Genomic DNA, 16,422 nt, shown 5'->3' with positions numbered 1-16,422 from the left:
ATGTTATAAGACTTTGGTTCTGGCTTTATATTTAGCTTCTTTTATTTAGTTGGCTTAAATGACTACATTAGTTGTTAACAATGAAACTTAATTCATATCGGGTGAGCTAGGGACTACATCTGGGACCTGTTATGACCTGATGCTGCATGGGTTTATTTCAAGGAGAGGAAAAGCATTTTAGTCTCAGCTCTGATTCAGAGATGATTCTGAATTCAGTTATTCTGCAGTATTTGGACCTTGTCCATGTATCAGTTATTACAAATCTTCCTCCCACATCTCGCTTTCCCAATTGGAAATAAGCAAAATGTGTTTTTATCAGTTTCTAAGTATTTAAATTTGCATATGGCTCTCAAAAGCATTTTGCTTTGCATTTGCAAACTTCAGCTTCATTAAAAATTTTTTTTTCAAATCATGTGTCTTCTTGTGAAGAATTAGACGGAGAACATTTTGTTGTTAACAGTCATTTAAATTATTTGCTGGCTTTTTTTTTTTTTTTTTTCCAGTTCCCTGGAAAACACTGAGGGTGTTCTCACAATTTGTCTGGCTTGCCTTTGGAAAATCATGTTGGAATGTGAATCCAAAGCATCAAAATTTGTGAAAGCAGAGTGTTATCCCAAAAGTGTCAAGCCGCCAAATGGTACCAGTTTCAACAGTGATGCCAGAGTATTTTTCAGAAAGACAATTTTTATTTAAAACCCTGCTTTTCATCCAGCATCTATAGTTGGTCTGTTTGTCCCAAAGACAAAGGGCCAGCAGCACCTGAAACTTTTATCTTTCACTTCCTTTGGAAAGTCACTTGACATTCTGCTGCAATATTTTAATTTTATTGTATTATTTACTTACTTTATTAAATCTCTTACTGATCAGACATCGTTGAAGGAAGATCCATATTTTTGTAAAATATTATATATATTTTAGACAAATAATATAGTGCCTTTTAAATTTATGTATAAACATCATCTAAAAGATCAAAGACTAGCTTTAGGTTGTTATTTTTTGTCATTTGTTCGCTCCTCCACATATATATTTATCAAGCATATACAAGGTAGTTGCCAGATTTTAGGAAGGAGTATTAAAAGGAATCAAACATAAATCTAATCTCATTTCCCTCCATAAAAATTTTTGAAAAACTTAAAAATATAATATTAGATAGATAGCTAAATAAGAAAGGGAGGGAGGAAGAAGGGAGGATGGGTAGAGGGAACGGGAGAGAGCAGGAGAGAGAATACGAGGGATAAAAACAAATGCGGCAAAATCCTAAAAATCGGTGAGTTCTAGATAATGAATATAAAGGAGTTCTTTGCACTATTCTTATAACTTTTCTGTACACTAGATATTATTTTAAAATAAAAGATTTTGAATATCTGTTCTGGAAAAAAAATAGATGAAACATCTAAGGGACTGAGATTTGGGATGTCTAGAGTTCTCCTCAGTGACAGGAATCACAGCTCAAATCTCATTTATCTCCCTACTATTTCTAGAATAATTCTTTGAACTTGGGAGACATTTAATAAATATATAAACAAAAAGTGCTTGTTTTTTTCTTTGGAATCTCAATTTTCAGGCCGAATTTCTTCAGGTTAAGCCATAAAATTATTGCAAACTGCACATACAATGCACAAGAGAACACATGCAAGAGACAACTTTGTACATGACTGTGTGTGAGCCTCAACCACCGGAAGGCAGTGGATTTTGATGAATCTCTTGGTCTCTTTTGCTGTCTACTATTAATTTAAAACGATTCTCATTCTCAAACTGTAGGCAAGTTGAAGCTGGAGTTTTATCTTTCTCATCTTTATACACCCAGGGAGGCCCTTATGTGTAGTAAGTCATCAATTCCTGTTTGTTGGTATATAAATGAAGAAATACAAATGGAAACATTTTTGTGCCAAACATATTCAAATTGATTTCTCTTATTTTCTTCCTCACAGCAAGGCTCCACTGATCTTCATGAGGCCCAGTTAGCCCAGAGTGTAAAATTTGACACATTTGATTCTTTACAACAGCCTTTCTAATTAGAACTACAATGTTCAAACTATATTTAGGAAAAGGTGTACAAGGATTTGTCCAAAGAAAAGTATTTTTCAAAGCTGGGGAATATTAATGGTCAGCTAATATATTTAGCCTATGCTTAAATAATATCTTTTATTGTGTTTCTTTAAAATCAAAAGCCCTATATTATGTATATGTTTTTCAAATGACATTTGAATAAAAATGTAAAAGGCATCTAAAGAGATGAAGGGCACTTCTGGACTTAGAGAGAGCTCTCAGGTTTGATAATAACATTTTGAGTAATCTAAATTCATACCTATTATCACTTAAGTGAACACTGATGCTGCCACTGGATCTTATACAAATATTCAGATTTTTGTTTTCCTCGTCATTCTGAAGGTTATCTCCCTGGTCGCTCTGAAAAATCAGGTGACAACCATTTCCCATGATGCTTTAAGGGCTGTCAAACTGTCCATCAAGCTGTCACCTGACCAATCGTTCCCATGGTTCTTTTAGACTTCCAGTATGATAAATTGAAAGGCACTATTATCTGTCTGTTGTGAAGAGGAACTGTTTGGGCTTTGATAAGATATCACTACTCCCAGGTGAGAGGCGGCTGACAGCACATCAAGGCAAAACAACACGTAGAAACACTGAACAGGGGAGCACAGGTTTACAAACATCTGTTGTCATTATTTATTACTTCTCTTTGGGCTTAAGTTTCTGACTCATCCTCAGATAATTCAAGAACAGATATTTTTGCTTTCTAGCTTGCAAATAACAATTGCTGCTCTTTTCATCTTGGGAGAAAAATCTCAAAATTGAAAACACATCTGCCTACCTTTCGGATTCACGGCACACAAGTGTTCCACCTTGTAACCAACAAGTTCTGTATTCCTGCTGATGTCATCATTTACCTTTTTTAAAAAAGTACTTGAGAATAACTATTTTTAACTATAATAAATAGGTGGATTTGGGGGAACTAAATAATAAAATTAATTACCTAGGTCTTTGAGGTCATTATTAATGTACTAATATGCAAATAATATGAACTAGATTAATTGTCAGCACATATTAGTTGATTTATATTTTAGTATTGATGATAAGTCCAACATTTCATGAGAAATAAGGTTTGTGATTTATTATTACCAGCTTCACCTTTTAATTTTTCTGAATGATGCTAACATAAATCTAAAAGCTTGAATTTATACACAAGAGACACGAATAGAGGGAAAGGCATTGCCCTTAATGGATCAACTCCATCATCAGAATTGGGATAAGGAAAACAGTAAAGGCATGGGGAGCTTGTGGGGTTCAGGCGTTCTGAAGAAATCTTCCCGGGAAGTGAGAATAGTTTATTAGAGCTACAGAAACAATTTTACATTTAGGATTTAATCTTTGGGCTTAAATATCCAAAAAGATGCCAACAGAAATTTATTAAAAGGTACTAAAAGCTGGATAATTGAATCTTTACTACATGTAAATGTAATTTTGTTTTTTGGAAGTTACTCTCTTTTTCGTGATTTTTCCTTTTTCTTTTCTTTCCCTGTTACTTAAATGACATGAGATGACAGGTTTTCTATGTGCTCTGTGCCCTCATATACTATCATTACATGAATACCTGAACAGACCCTTTGGAGATCACTCACGGAAGATAATCTGTTGTTATTTATTGTGGAATAAAAGTACTGTAGTTGGTTGCTAACATCACCACCTTGTGTACAAATATTTTTTTGCATGCAGTTTTTTAATGTCATTAAGCAGTATTGTAATGTCATTATACAGTAATGTAGCTCTTCGATTAGAGACAACATTTAAATAATTTTGTAATTCAAAATCTGAAAAAAAAATAAACTATGGTTTATTTTTAGTCCTTTGTAATTATTTAACCACCTAGCACTCTTCTTCGTTCATATAAGAAGCAAAAAGGCCCCACAGTCCTCAAGAACTGAGAATTTGTCAAAACAGTCTCTAAAACAATGGCCAGGAATTCAGAATAAAAAAGAAAACAAAGAATTAAATTTCCTGAATATTCATAATAATACTAACAGTACATGCATCCAGTGTCTATAATATCTATTGGTGAAACTAATTTCAACAATTTTCTCCCTAAGCATTTTTAGCTCAACCAATAGGCTAAAATTGGAAATTATTACTTACTTGAAAGTATCATTTTGGTCTCTATCCAAAGATGAGGGGAACCTCTTGATGAGGTTCTGAATATCAAAATTCTTTTTCTAGTGGCTCCTGGCATGTCAGAATCCCATAACAAATTTTTAAATTTTCAACAGTCCTTGCAGATCAATGAAGTTAAGTTGACTGGATTCCATTACTTTTCCAAAAGGACATACCTTGTGGTCTAATGAAGGAGGTAGTGGCTAGAGAGGAAAAGACCAGAATATTCAATAAATCCAGTGAGGGTCTCAAAGGAGGCAAACAAGCATTCTTCCTGTTAGTCTCTCTCTCACAATAAGACTTCCAACACATTTCTAGGAAAAAAACTACTTCACATTTGGATTTGAGTGTTACTTCTTTCATAATTTCTCAATCCCTCTTTCTCTAAGTGACATTTTATTATAATTTCTTACTTCACATAGCAGCTAAATAAGAGTTGTTATAAGTCATTGAAAATAGCATCCAGTGCTTTTTTCACCTCTGGAGTTTTCATCTATGGTTTGATTATATGGAAAAAACTTTAAAATGCTGGGGTGCCTGGGTGACTCAGTCTGTTAAGCGTCTGTCTTTGGCTCAGGTCATGATTTCAGGGTTCTGGGATCATGTGGATCTCCCTGCTCAGTGAGGAGTCTTCTCCCTCTGCCTCTCTGCACCCCCCTAACTCCTGCTCCTACCGGTATGCCCATACACTGTCTCTCTCAAATAAGTAAAATCTTTAAAAAAAAAAAAAACCTTTAAAACTGAACAAAGTAAGAAAAAATACTCAAAAGCAAACAAACAAACAAACAAACAAAAAAACTCAAAGAAAAAACAAAAAATGTTCCTGAAGATTCAAGGCAAAAATATAACAATCTAAATCTGTGTGTGTGTGTGTGTGTGTGTGTGTATGTGTGTGTGTTCCTTTCTGTCTGTGAGGAACTTGGGTATTTTCAAATGGAAGTTTACTTGACAACTGTAAGAAATTCTACCATATTAACTAATGATTAGTTTAGTTTTCTTCTAATTTTGACTTTTTTTAAAAAGATTTTATTTATTTATTCAACAGAGAGAGATCACAAGTAGACAGAGAGGCAGGCAGAGAGAGAGAGGGAAGCAAGTTCTCTCCTGAGCAGAGAGCCGATGCGGCACTCGATCCCAGGACCCTGAGATCACGACCCGAGTTGAAGGCAGCGGCTTAACCTACTGAGCCACCCAGATGCCCCATCTTCTAATTTTGACTTTAATAGGCTTTTCTAACAAGAGACTAAGAAAAACTTGAAAAGGTAAGTAGCTTCGACCAGATAAATTTGGGAATATTTTTATAATGATAATTTTTCTGATTAATTTGGCAGCAAAATCACAATGTAAGTCTAGATTTCAGTTTCTCTTATTATAAAAACTTCTTGTCAAATCTTTTAGCTTTGGTTTTTGACTAATGATACATGAGGGGGCTATTAAAAGGAGATGGATTAGCTCAAGATTATTTCTCATGATTTTTTTCTAGACTAAAATCGTATTAACACTATATTCATTGACACTTTCATAGTTTCCAAAGTCTAAAAATGACTTCTTTAGTGTCAACAACTACACTATGAGGTAGGTAGGGAACGCACCCAAGTTCATAGACAGCAAACTGAGGATCAGAGGCACAACAGAGAAATGCTCATGATCATATAGATGTTAGTGACAGAGCTGGCAAAGAACTCAGGTTTTCTGATTCTTAGCTCAAAGTTATAATGCTCTTGTCTTGTCCTCAAAGATACATTAAAAATGTAGATATTAGAGGTTAAGGCCATTATGGTAGGTGTTTCCCTACCATAATCCTATTATGGTAGGTGGAAGTTTCTCCATATAGAATTCTAATGCTGGAAAGTCACCTGGTACTACGCTTTCAAACGTGAAGTAGGGTTCCTGCTTAAAACTCCTTGTGTTTTTAGACTCAAACAGGCATTATTGGTAGGGTGTTTCATTTAGCTCTAACAAGCCAGTGTGTGCACATTTATATGCATGGAAAATATGTAGAACTTGTGAGATAGCTAATGATTTTTAAAAACGTAAAATAAATTTTTTGAAAGTGTTCCTAAAAAGAATAAAAATCCATAGAAACTTTCTGACTTTACTGAATTTTAAACAAATGTTTCAAGCATTTGATGTTTAAAAGAGGCCTATCACTAATGATCCTTAAAGGGAGGAAATGAACTTACAAAAGCTTCAGATGTTTGGATATTTTCCTTTTATGTTGTATCTACTTAGGTCAAGCAATGTGATTTGAATGAAACTGAATTGAACAAAACTCTAATGTAAAACTGAGATTCATTATACTGTTCACCTTTTTTGACTGGTTACTTGTATATGTAAAAAGCTGCAGGGGAAATGAAAGACATTGTTTCCATATTTCAATAAGAGTGATTTTTTTTTTGAGACTACAAAAATAGAATAAAATCACATGTATATTTCTTAAATCTCACTTTAATTTTTTAGCTTACACAAAAGAATACTACTACTTGTGGAAATCACTTAACAATGTCTTACTTTCCCCAAAAGATTCAGATAATGAATCAGATTGATTTCTGTAGGCAAAATGTAGCCAAGTGGTCTATTTGGCATGTGCTTGATCTTACTTCTATGCTTGAGACATTAAGAAACTGTCACTTGAATAAAGATGAAAGTGACCAAACCCATCACTACCTGGGAAAGAAAGTAGTAAACAGTGGAATTGATCTAAGCTAACTTTATATCCCAAACTCAAAATCATAACAATGAAGTTCTTTACATGAGCAACTTTGTGAACTGAAAAAAGGGGCTGTCTAATTTTTTCCCATGCATCAAGCTAGAGAAATGAAGGGAGAAAATCATTCTTCTCTGTTGGCCTCCTGTGTAACATTTCTTTTCTTATCATCCCATCTCGTCATATCTTTCTGCAGTTTGAATTACCCTCTTTTCCTCAGACTGGTAAGGCAGTGAAAGGATGTTTGTTCTGCTAATTAACTTTATTACCCTGATAACTCCCTGCAGCCTTTTACGAAAACAATTACCGTTACTCCTTTTTTCCCCCCACTGGCAAAAAAAAAAAAAAAAAAAAAAAAAAAGGAAAAAGGAAAAAGAAAAAAAAAGACTATTAATTAGAAACGAGGCCCAGGTCCCTGCCATGTTATCCTGCCACGTTCCCAGGCCCTCGAGCAGGATAGCATTACATTGTCAGTAGTAATTTAGCTCTCATCTGTCTCTGCTAATTATTGTCACATTCATCAAATTCATCAACAAAAGTGCTCTCAGAAGGATTGCATATTTGCAGTTAATACAGCATAAACTGGTATTACCCATCACCACATTTGTGATGATGAGAGGGACACAACTTATTCATCCCTAATTAGAGCAAGCTGGGTAATTAATTATGCATTCCGCCTTATTACTTCTGAGTTCCCAGATATTGTTTGTCTAAAAAGGGGGAGAAAGCAGGAGAGAGAAGCCTGAAAATGCAAAAAAAAAAAAAAAAAGGGTGATGTGTTTTGTCACATGCGCTATGCCATAATTCCCACCTGACAAACTAGCTGAATCAGTGGAAAATTGCGAGTTGTCAGCAGCAGAATAAACTGCCGTAATAGCTGATTAATGATCAGCACCTGTGACAGGTGCTGTACGGGACTGTAAACTTGGTTTGATTAACAGTCACTGGACGAATAAATATTAGTGACAGTCAGCGGAGAGCAAGTTTGCTTGTTTTCTTCCCTGTTAACAAATCGCACACATTAAAGTTATTGATATTTCTGTCTGAGACACTCTATTTTTTTGTAGTTATCTGGCAACATTGGCAGTGAGGTATAATAGATTGCTTCTGTTCTGTTATTTTATTTCAGAATTAAAATTGTATTTTGACAAAATGACCTGTAGGGTTTAAATCTACCAGGTGTGGAAGAAAAGACTAAAAAATGACAGGATTCACAGTTGCGTTAATTTATGCTCACCTGCTAGTAATCTCTGTGTGTGTACATATACACATCTATTCATTCTATCCATTTACAAGTATGTACAATCACTGTTAAATAATGTTCATAGCTAAAAAAACACAGACATACACTTAGGGTGTGTGAGGTTACTTGTGTAAAAAAAAATTAATTGACTTTTTTTCCAGAGCTGAGTATTTCCCCTAAAAACATTGGCACTGTGAATGCTCCCAGCCATGTGTCTCAATTCCAGACTGATGAGACCATCTTCTAAGGCAAATTCAAAACTGCTGCCAGTTTGATTTCTTTTCCTAAATTGACCAGTTACAAACAGATTGGTCAGATGGTGAAACCTCTTTGAGCTGACTGATTATTAACCAAGAGTCAAATTATGTGCATAGACAAGCAAAATGTGAATGATAGGAAAAACTCATTCCCTCTCTCTCTTTCTCCTTCTCTCTTTCTGTCCTTTAGGAACCCATTTGACTTCACTGAAGTTTTGGCTTGCGTAGAGAATGGTTAGGATTGTTTTGGAATCCTAAAGATCTACTTTTCAAACTTTGACCCTGTTGCTTATCTGTGTGAATTTGGGTAAGTTACTTCACCTAATTTTTCAGTTTCCCAACATTAAACGGGAGCATTTCCAACCTCTGGTATAGTGTTACTGTGGGGCTTAAATGAGATAACTGGTGTGTAATAAGTCCTTGTGTGTACCTAAGTACCCTAGCACAGTGCCCAGAATACAAAGCGCTCAATAATTAACAAATGAATTATTATTAACACAACTGCTTGAAATTTGAGTAGACATCTTCAGTTTCTGTTTCCCATTGCAAAATGTTTTAAGAATGACTAATTACCTTTTTTCCTTTGCATACTCTAAAATGAACAAAACAAAATTTAATGCTCACTTATCCCCGACTGAAAACAGAAAAGATGAGAGATGTCCTCTGGTAGCAGATACCCCAAGGTGTTACTCTGAGTTATTTAGCTGTTTTTCAGCAGCACAAAACTGGGTATTGATGGGAGGGGGGGCAGATGCTAGAAGGCAGTTGTTTCCCTCCAAATTTCCCTAAGAATGTCTTCAGAAACTTCTGGGGTGATGGTAGAGACAGATCTGTGTAATGTTTACTTAGCACACTCTCATATTCTGGTAGAATTGAAATAGTAAAAAGTAAGCACAGAAAACAAAAATGAAAATAACATCAAAGCAAGTGCACTTTGATGATTTAGTATATATTTATTTTGATATTAATAATCTAACAGAGAATGAAAATGATGAAAGACACAGAAAGGCAGTATGGTGCAATTAAAGTTTTTGAAACAGTATTGAGAAGTAATAAAAGTACCATATTTCAGGGCACCTGGGTGGCTCAGTTGGTTTAGCGTCTGCCTTTGGCTCAGGTCATAGTCTCTGGGTCCTGGGATGGAGCCCAGGGTCAGGCTTCCTACGGGAAGTCTGCTTTCTCTCACTCTCCCCACCCCCCGCCCTGCCACACTGCTCATGCTCTCTCTCTCTCTCAAATAAATAAATAAAATCCTTAAAAAATACTGCCATATTTCTGGGACATTAGGGAGTAGATACCTACTAGATCACACTTAATCAATATCTAAAGCTAATTTATTTAGATAAAAAGAAATGTAAATAAAGGAGGCTTATAGCTTTAGTTGTATCTACACCTATCCTAAGAACATTCAGGAAGTAGTTTTCATGAAGAGTCAGAATGATTTTTTTTTCTTTTAATAGTGTACCTAATTCACTTTTAAATTTTAAAAGTGTTTCTTATAGAACTTTCAGAAAAAAATAGCAAAGTTTAATAGTAAAGTAGATCACCACCAAAGCAGTCTGATCATCACCAAAGCAATTGCCTTCAAGCGCCACATCCTGGAGTAATCTGGGAGAATTTTTATTTATTTATTTATTTATTTATTTTTTGCATGTTTAATTTTTTATTTTTTATAAACATATATTTTTATCCCCAGGGGTACAGGTCTGTGAATCACCAGGTTTACACACTTCACAGCACTCACCAAAGCACATACCCTCCCCAATGGAGAATTTTTATTTTTTAAATAAAGATATCAGGACTCACCATCAGATTCTCATTTTATTGGTCTTGGGGAGCCCCATGGGCACTGGCATGTTTAAAAATTCCCCAGGTGATTCTGATATATATCCAGGTTTTAGAACTGGAGATAAATACACAAAATTAAAAATTTATGTAGTAAGATTTAATGCACAAAGTAAAATTTCTTTCAGATTATAGAATTAGGAATTGTGAAATGGATGTCTGGAAATTGAAGTGAATCACATGTAGGAGCTTTAGAGTTATCTGAGGTTACTACTGTAAGAATCATGATCGAAACACTTTTTTCTTAAATCAATCAGAGAGAAAAATATCTAATAATTCAAACAGTAAGGATGATATCCTGAATTCACCAACTCACTTCATATCACTAATTAGAATTGCAGGGTCAATTGCCTTATCTCATTGGGGGGAAAATAACAACAAACCATTGAAGGTGGCCAGACCACTTCTCTGGCTGATGGATGAACTAGACAGTGGCAGGGCTAACGGGTGATTGTGGCCTGCTTCCAAGTCAATACCCTGCTGCACAATTGGTGACAGAAAATCAAGAGACTAGAATATTCCTGCCATTTGGCACGTAGAAACATGGCTTAAAAATCAAGTAATAGCCACTCTATGCCTCCTTCTGACTGCATTTTGGGTGCTTCGATCATTCTTGTTGCATATGATTGCATGGTTTAGGAGGATTCACTCACTGGTTTATCACTTCCTTGTTGCTTTTCATGGTCAGATGACCCAGGTAACCACATAAAATAAACTGAAAATTGCCTGTTTGAGTAAAATACTGGTATTCCAGATTATGAAACAGTTCATTAGGAGGTAGCTCACTCTCTGTTAAATTCTACACTCATGTTCTAGAATTCCTGTGTTTCTATAAAGTCTTAATTTAAAATTTTAATTATTAAGAAAATGGAATGGTGACGTCTAGGTGGCTCAGTCAGTTAAGGGTCTGCCTTCAGCTCGGATCACGATCCCAGGGTCTTGGGATTGAGTCCCGTGTCGGGCTCCTTTCTCAGGGAGGAGGCTGCTTCTCCCTCTGCCTGCTCTGCCTGCCGCTCCCCCTGCTTTGCTCCCTCTCTCTCTCTGATAAATAAATAAATAAATAAGATATTAAAAAAAACCTGAATGGTATTTCATCAAGCTTGCTCAAAATGAAAAAGTAATCTATCTCTGGACATTTGAAGATGAAAAGTCTCACTTGGCACAGAGGACTTTGGAGTGGGTCAACAGGGAATACCTCACTTCACAGAACAAATTGATCCTACTGAATTTTCCATAGCCCATGACAAGGGTCGGAAAACTATGGCCAGTGGGAAAATCTGGCTTGCCACTTATTTTTGTAAGGCCTTGCAAGCTAGGGATGGTTTTTATGTTCTTAAGTGATTGAAAATCATTAAAAAATATTTCGTGACATGAAAATTATATGAAATGCAAATTTCAGTGTCCATAGATAAAGTTTTTTGAACACAGCCATCCTTATTTGTTTTCATATTGTCTATGGCTACGTTTTTATGAAAATGGCAGAGTTTGGTACTTTCAACAAAGACAGTACATTTCCCAAAATTGAAATATTTGCTATTTGTCCTATCCAGAAAAAGTTTGCTTGTCGCTCTTCTAGAGTAGTGTTTCTCAAAGTTTAATTTGCATACAAATGTGGGATCTTGTTAAAATATAGATGTGATACAGCAGGTCTACAATACCTAAGATTTGATTCAGCATTTTTTTTTTTTAAGATTTTATTTATTTGTCAGAGAGAGAGAAAGAGTACAAACAGAGGGAGTGGCAGGCAGAGGGAGAAAGAGGGGCTCCACTGGGCAAGGAGCCCAAGGCAGGACTTGATCCCAGGACTCTGGGATCATGACCTGAGCTGAAGGCAGACGCTTAATTGACTGAGCCACCCAGATATTCCTGATTCAGCATTTCTAATAGACTACCTGATTATGCTGAGACTGCTAGTTTGAGGAACATACCTTAAAAAGCAAAGCTGTAGGCCATGATCCTCACTATACAGGCTCACAAGACTGATGTCAGTCTGACTAAGAGCAGATCTTTCAAGAATGGATTCATATTATTAACTAAGCTCACAAGATTGATGTAGAAACTTAGAAATCTAATTTATTAAATTATTTTTTAAAAGATTTTATTTATTTATTTGACAGAGATCACAAGTAGGCAGAGAAGCAGGCAGAGAGAGAGAGAGAGAGGGAAGCAGACTCCCTGCTGAGCAGAGAGCCCGATGTGGGGATCGATCTCAGGACCCTGAGATCATGACCTGAGCCAAAGGCAGAGGCTTTACACACTGAACTACCCAGATGCCCCTAATTTATTAAATTATTAATGAGTAATATGATAGGGACCACCCCAGAATCTTCTGCTCCTATAGACATGCTATCTGAGATGCGGAATTAGAGCAGAAGGACAAGAAAGGATAGGAAACAGCAGGAGATAGTTGTGTGTTTAGACCACTCAAATAGAGGCTAATAGATTTGCTGGCTCACTGCTGCTGGCACCAGAGTGGTGGTTTTAAAATGTACCTCTGGGGGCACCTGGGTGGCTCAGTGGGTTAAGCCTCTGCTTTCGGCTCAGGTCATGATCTCGGGGTCCTGGGATCTAGTCTCGCATCAAGCACTCTGCTTGGCGGGGAGCCTGCTTCCTCCTCTCTCTCTCTCTGCCTGCCTCTTTGTCTGCTTGTGGTCTCTCTCTGTCAAATAAATAAATAAAATCTTAAAAAAAAAATAAAAAAATAAAATGTACCTGGGATTTGTTTTAATCAGATATGGTAAGACACACAAACATGGAAGTAACTGTTACAGAGGAAGATTTTTTATATTCACAGATCCCTAGAAATAGAAGGCACAGTAAGCCATGTGGGGGCAGGTACAGAAGGAGGTATCAGGTTGGTCAGGAGGCAGAGGAAGTAAGGGAAAAACATAGGCAAGAGACTTTATTGTGGTTGTCCAGGGAAGGAATGGAAGAGGCAAGATAGCAGGTTTAGGATTGGTTTGTTTTAATAACTTCAGCAGCCTCTGGGATTGAGGGGCTCTCTCCTGTCTGGCACCTAGCTCTGGAGTGATTAGGGCAGAGGGACAGTGGCCCATAAAAGCTAAGTATAAGACAGAGTTAGGGGTATGGGCATTGATTAGGTTGCATTACATATGAAAGTGTAGTCTCCTTGAGTTTTTTGCTCTCTAAGAATTAGCTGGCCCTGGGTAGGGTCACCAAGGCCCCAGATGTCAAAATGACAGGAAACAGAAAAAATAAAAAAAATTATGATTAATAGCGGGTCCTTGGACCAGGGCACCCTTGTCTAGGATGATTATGGGATGGACACTGCCTATATACCCCTCTTTGATTATTTGTTTGTTTTCTGTTTTTGTAGTTGTCTGACCTCCTTTCTAATTGACACATTTTTCCTTCAGATCTGCTCATTCTTTTAGGTTATGGAGAAGTCCTTCTGGTCTGGGCATCCTTCAGCCCCTTTTAATTGATTTTGTGTGGTGATTATCAAGTTCAACATGGCTCTAATCGATTGCATGTTAATTACCTAGTTTAACTCAGAAAAGAGTATTATTTTGCTCACTATCAAGTTGGAGAGAGATACAATATAGTGCCCCAATATAGACAACACCATATTTTATGTGACAACTTCAACTTAATATGATGATTTATACACTTATAACACCCTACTTCAGACTATAGAGCCCTCAATCTCTTCCAGAGGGTCACAAATTAGTGATGGTAACATTTAAGTGGTGGGTCTGATTGGGGGTCATTTTTTATGACACTATGATCACTTAGAGTATGGAGGTAACATTGTGATAGATACCTGCTTTCTCCACAGAGGTGCCTACAGGCCACAGAGAGAGAAAAGTTGTGGTAGATGCCCTTTTTGCAATCAACCCCAACATCCACAGGCTGATTTGGGGTGATCTTTCTGAGAGTCCTGCCTCCCACTCTAGCCAAAGAGAATTGCCCAGAGTGGCAGTAACTTCATTCCACCTCTCATTTTCATCACAGAGCAATTCCCTAATCTGGGTTCACTGTTTATTATTATCTTACAAAATTATGCCATGCCATTTTAAAGGATTTCCCTGTAAATTTCATTTTAAATATGTCACAACTCTAAAATTGCTAGGAGTAGCACTGAGAACAAGATCTGTCTACTCACACTAATTACTGTGTGACCATGATCAAATTACTTCTCTCTGGCCATCAGTTTCCTCATCAAAAATAGAAGGATGTTAGATTATAGGACTTTCACAAACTCTTCCAGCTTTAAACTGCTAAACTCAACTGGAATGTTTCTGTAAAATATGCATAAACGGGTTTATTTTTTTATTGCCCCACTCTTGGCATATGCCATATGGTAATCCAGACTGCCACTTGGCTTTTATTTCTTTTTTCTGGTGTTTCTGTAACTTGTTTAAAAGTCTGTTCCCAATTTTCTTCATCAAAAAAGGGAAAAGGTTATAAAATTTGCGGGGGTGGTTATCTTATTTGGCTTTGTATCCCCCAGACTTTGTACATATGGTCCATCTGATAGGTGTTGGTTGAATTACGTAATGTGGTAGTACCCTCAATACTGGATAACGGAGTCTTAAAAGGTTGAGAGCCTATAGCCTTGCACAATAAAGCAGGACTTTCACAAGCTACTTGATTTGATGTGCAGTAGTTGTTGGTATCATATTGCAGTAACTACAGTTTATAAAATTATAAAATAATTTTGTTTCTCTGGAAACACCAAAAGAGTAATTTGACTTTAATTTTTTTAATAAGGTGATGAGGTGGCCAAGTGGTTAAGGTGATGGACTACTAAATTTCTTAACAGTATATTGTATTTCTGATAATTAAAGTAATTTCTGATAGTTCTATAGTTATCTAAATCCTATAAGGATCAAGGAAATTTTTGCATTGAGGTTGGGATTTTCCCATTTTTCATGGCTTATAGGAAGAAGATAGTTCATTCAGAGTAATTTCAAAGCCATACTTACATATGCTTTGTGGGATTTAAAAAAATCTTCAGAAACATATTTTTCTCCTCTTAATGCATTTCCACTTGTATGCAATGATTTTGATCAGAAAACTAAAATGTAGCAGCGGGTGAGCATGGGGGATGCACTGAATATAGAATCGGTGCCAACAGATGCAAAAATGCCATGGAAATCTTTGGCCCAGAAATAATAGCTTACCAAAATACACACACACAGTTGTTGGACTCTTGAACAGATACACAGCCGTCTGTATAGACAACAGTGCTGTTGGCCAAGAATCCCGGAGGCAGGCCAACCTCCCATCCAGATGCCACCGCCAGTGAGGAGCCATTTGGCATCTACTTCTCTGGCCGCCAACCTTCTTTCCCATTCTCTGGCATGAATCTTCACAGGGGCTGCTCAAGGAAATTAAGACTCTGAAGACTTCTGTATTAATGTGCTGTAACAACACAGTGCCACAGGAGCCCTTTATGCTATTTGAATGTTTTATCCCTTGATTTTTCTTTTAAGTGTCAAAGAAACCTGACTTCTATGTATTTGCCTACAGATAAATGCAATTGATATATTTTGATTTCTGCATGGAGCCAGCTTTCCTTAATCAAGAAATACTTTGAAAATGTTTAAAACACTACCAATTTGAAGTACACAGCAGAGAATGAAAGAGAGAAAAAGGAAGCAAAGAAGGAACAAAGGAAGAAATAAGAAAAGAAAGAAAAGAGGAAAAAGGAATCAAGTGTATTCATCCTTTGGGAGAGTGAAAGCAATTGTTCACATTTCATCAGCCCTAGGAAAGTGAACACTAAGAAATTTCCTACTGTTCGGAAGAATTCAATAAGCTCACTTTCTTTTTCAATGAGAATTGAAGAGGTTATCAAGATACTTCCATGAAAGTTTGCATGTGACACCAACTTCGCGGAGGGCGGGGGGAGGAAGGGAATCAACATGAGCACTGTCTTCTCACCGTGTAATCTCATCAAATTCCAATTTCTGCTTATGTGAGGTTGTACTTGGCACTGGCACCATTTAATACTTCCCAGCCCTTCCAGGAGAAATTTCTTTACTCACTGCCTGCGTATCTCCTCCCTCACATCAGTGGGGTGGGCAGCCAGACACAACCTGCTGGAAGAGTTGCCTTTTTTTTTCCCCCTGCAGCTACTGTACAAGAGCAAAGTTTTTTTTTTTTTTTTTAAGATTTTATTTGTTTATTTGACAGACAGAGATCACAAGTAGGCAGAGAGGCAGGCAGAGAGAGAG

General features: G+C 36.6%; 1 protein-coding gene and 2 long non-coding RNA genes across 3 annotated transcripts in view; 2 read left to right on the top strand and 1 right to left on the bottom strand.

Annotated features, from left to right (window-relative positions):
• Positions 1–5,416, top strand: part of LOC309871618 — a 110,795-nt gene extending 105,379 nt beyond the window's left edge. Inside the window, exon 3 of the long non-coding RNA XR_014315381.1 lies at positions 5,213–5,416. This is a non-coding gene — a long non-coding RNA (uncharacterized lncRNA). The remainder of the gene's footprint in view (positions 1–5,212) is intronic.
• The window catches only part of LOC309871580 (uncharacterized protein), a gene marked incomplete at its 5' end in the record, with an annotated part of 709,738 nt that overhangs the window by 146,620 nt on the left and 546,696 nt on the right, over positions 1–16,422 (bottom strand). The window lies entirely within an intron of this gene.
• LOC309841566 overlaps positions 8,569–16,422 on the top strand; it is a 28,746-nt gene continuing 20,892 nt past the window's right edge. The window contains exon 1 of the long non-coding RNA XR_014299194.1: positions 8,569–8,681. This is a non-coding gene — a long non-coding RNA (uncharacterized lncRNA). The remainder of the gene's footprint in view (positions 8,682–16,422) is intronic.

The sequence above is a fragment of the Mustela nivalis genome (genome assembly GCF_964662115.1).
Source record: "Mustela nivalis genome assembly, chromosome: 1".
Taxonomy (NCBI): domain Eukaryota; kingdom Metazoa; phylum Chordata; class Mammalia; order Carnivora; family Mustelidae; genus Mustela; species Mustela nivalis.
This window is presented reverse-complemented; position numbering and strand designations above follow the sequence as displayed.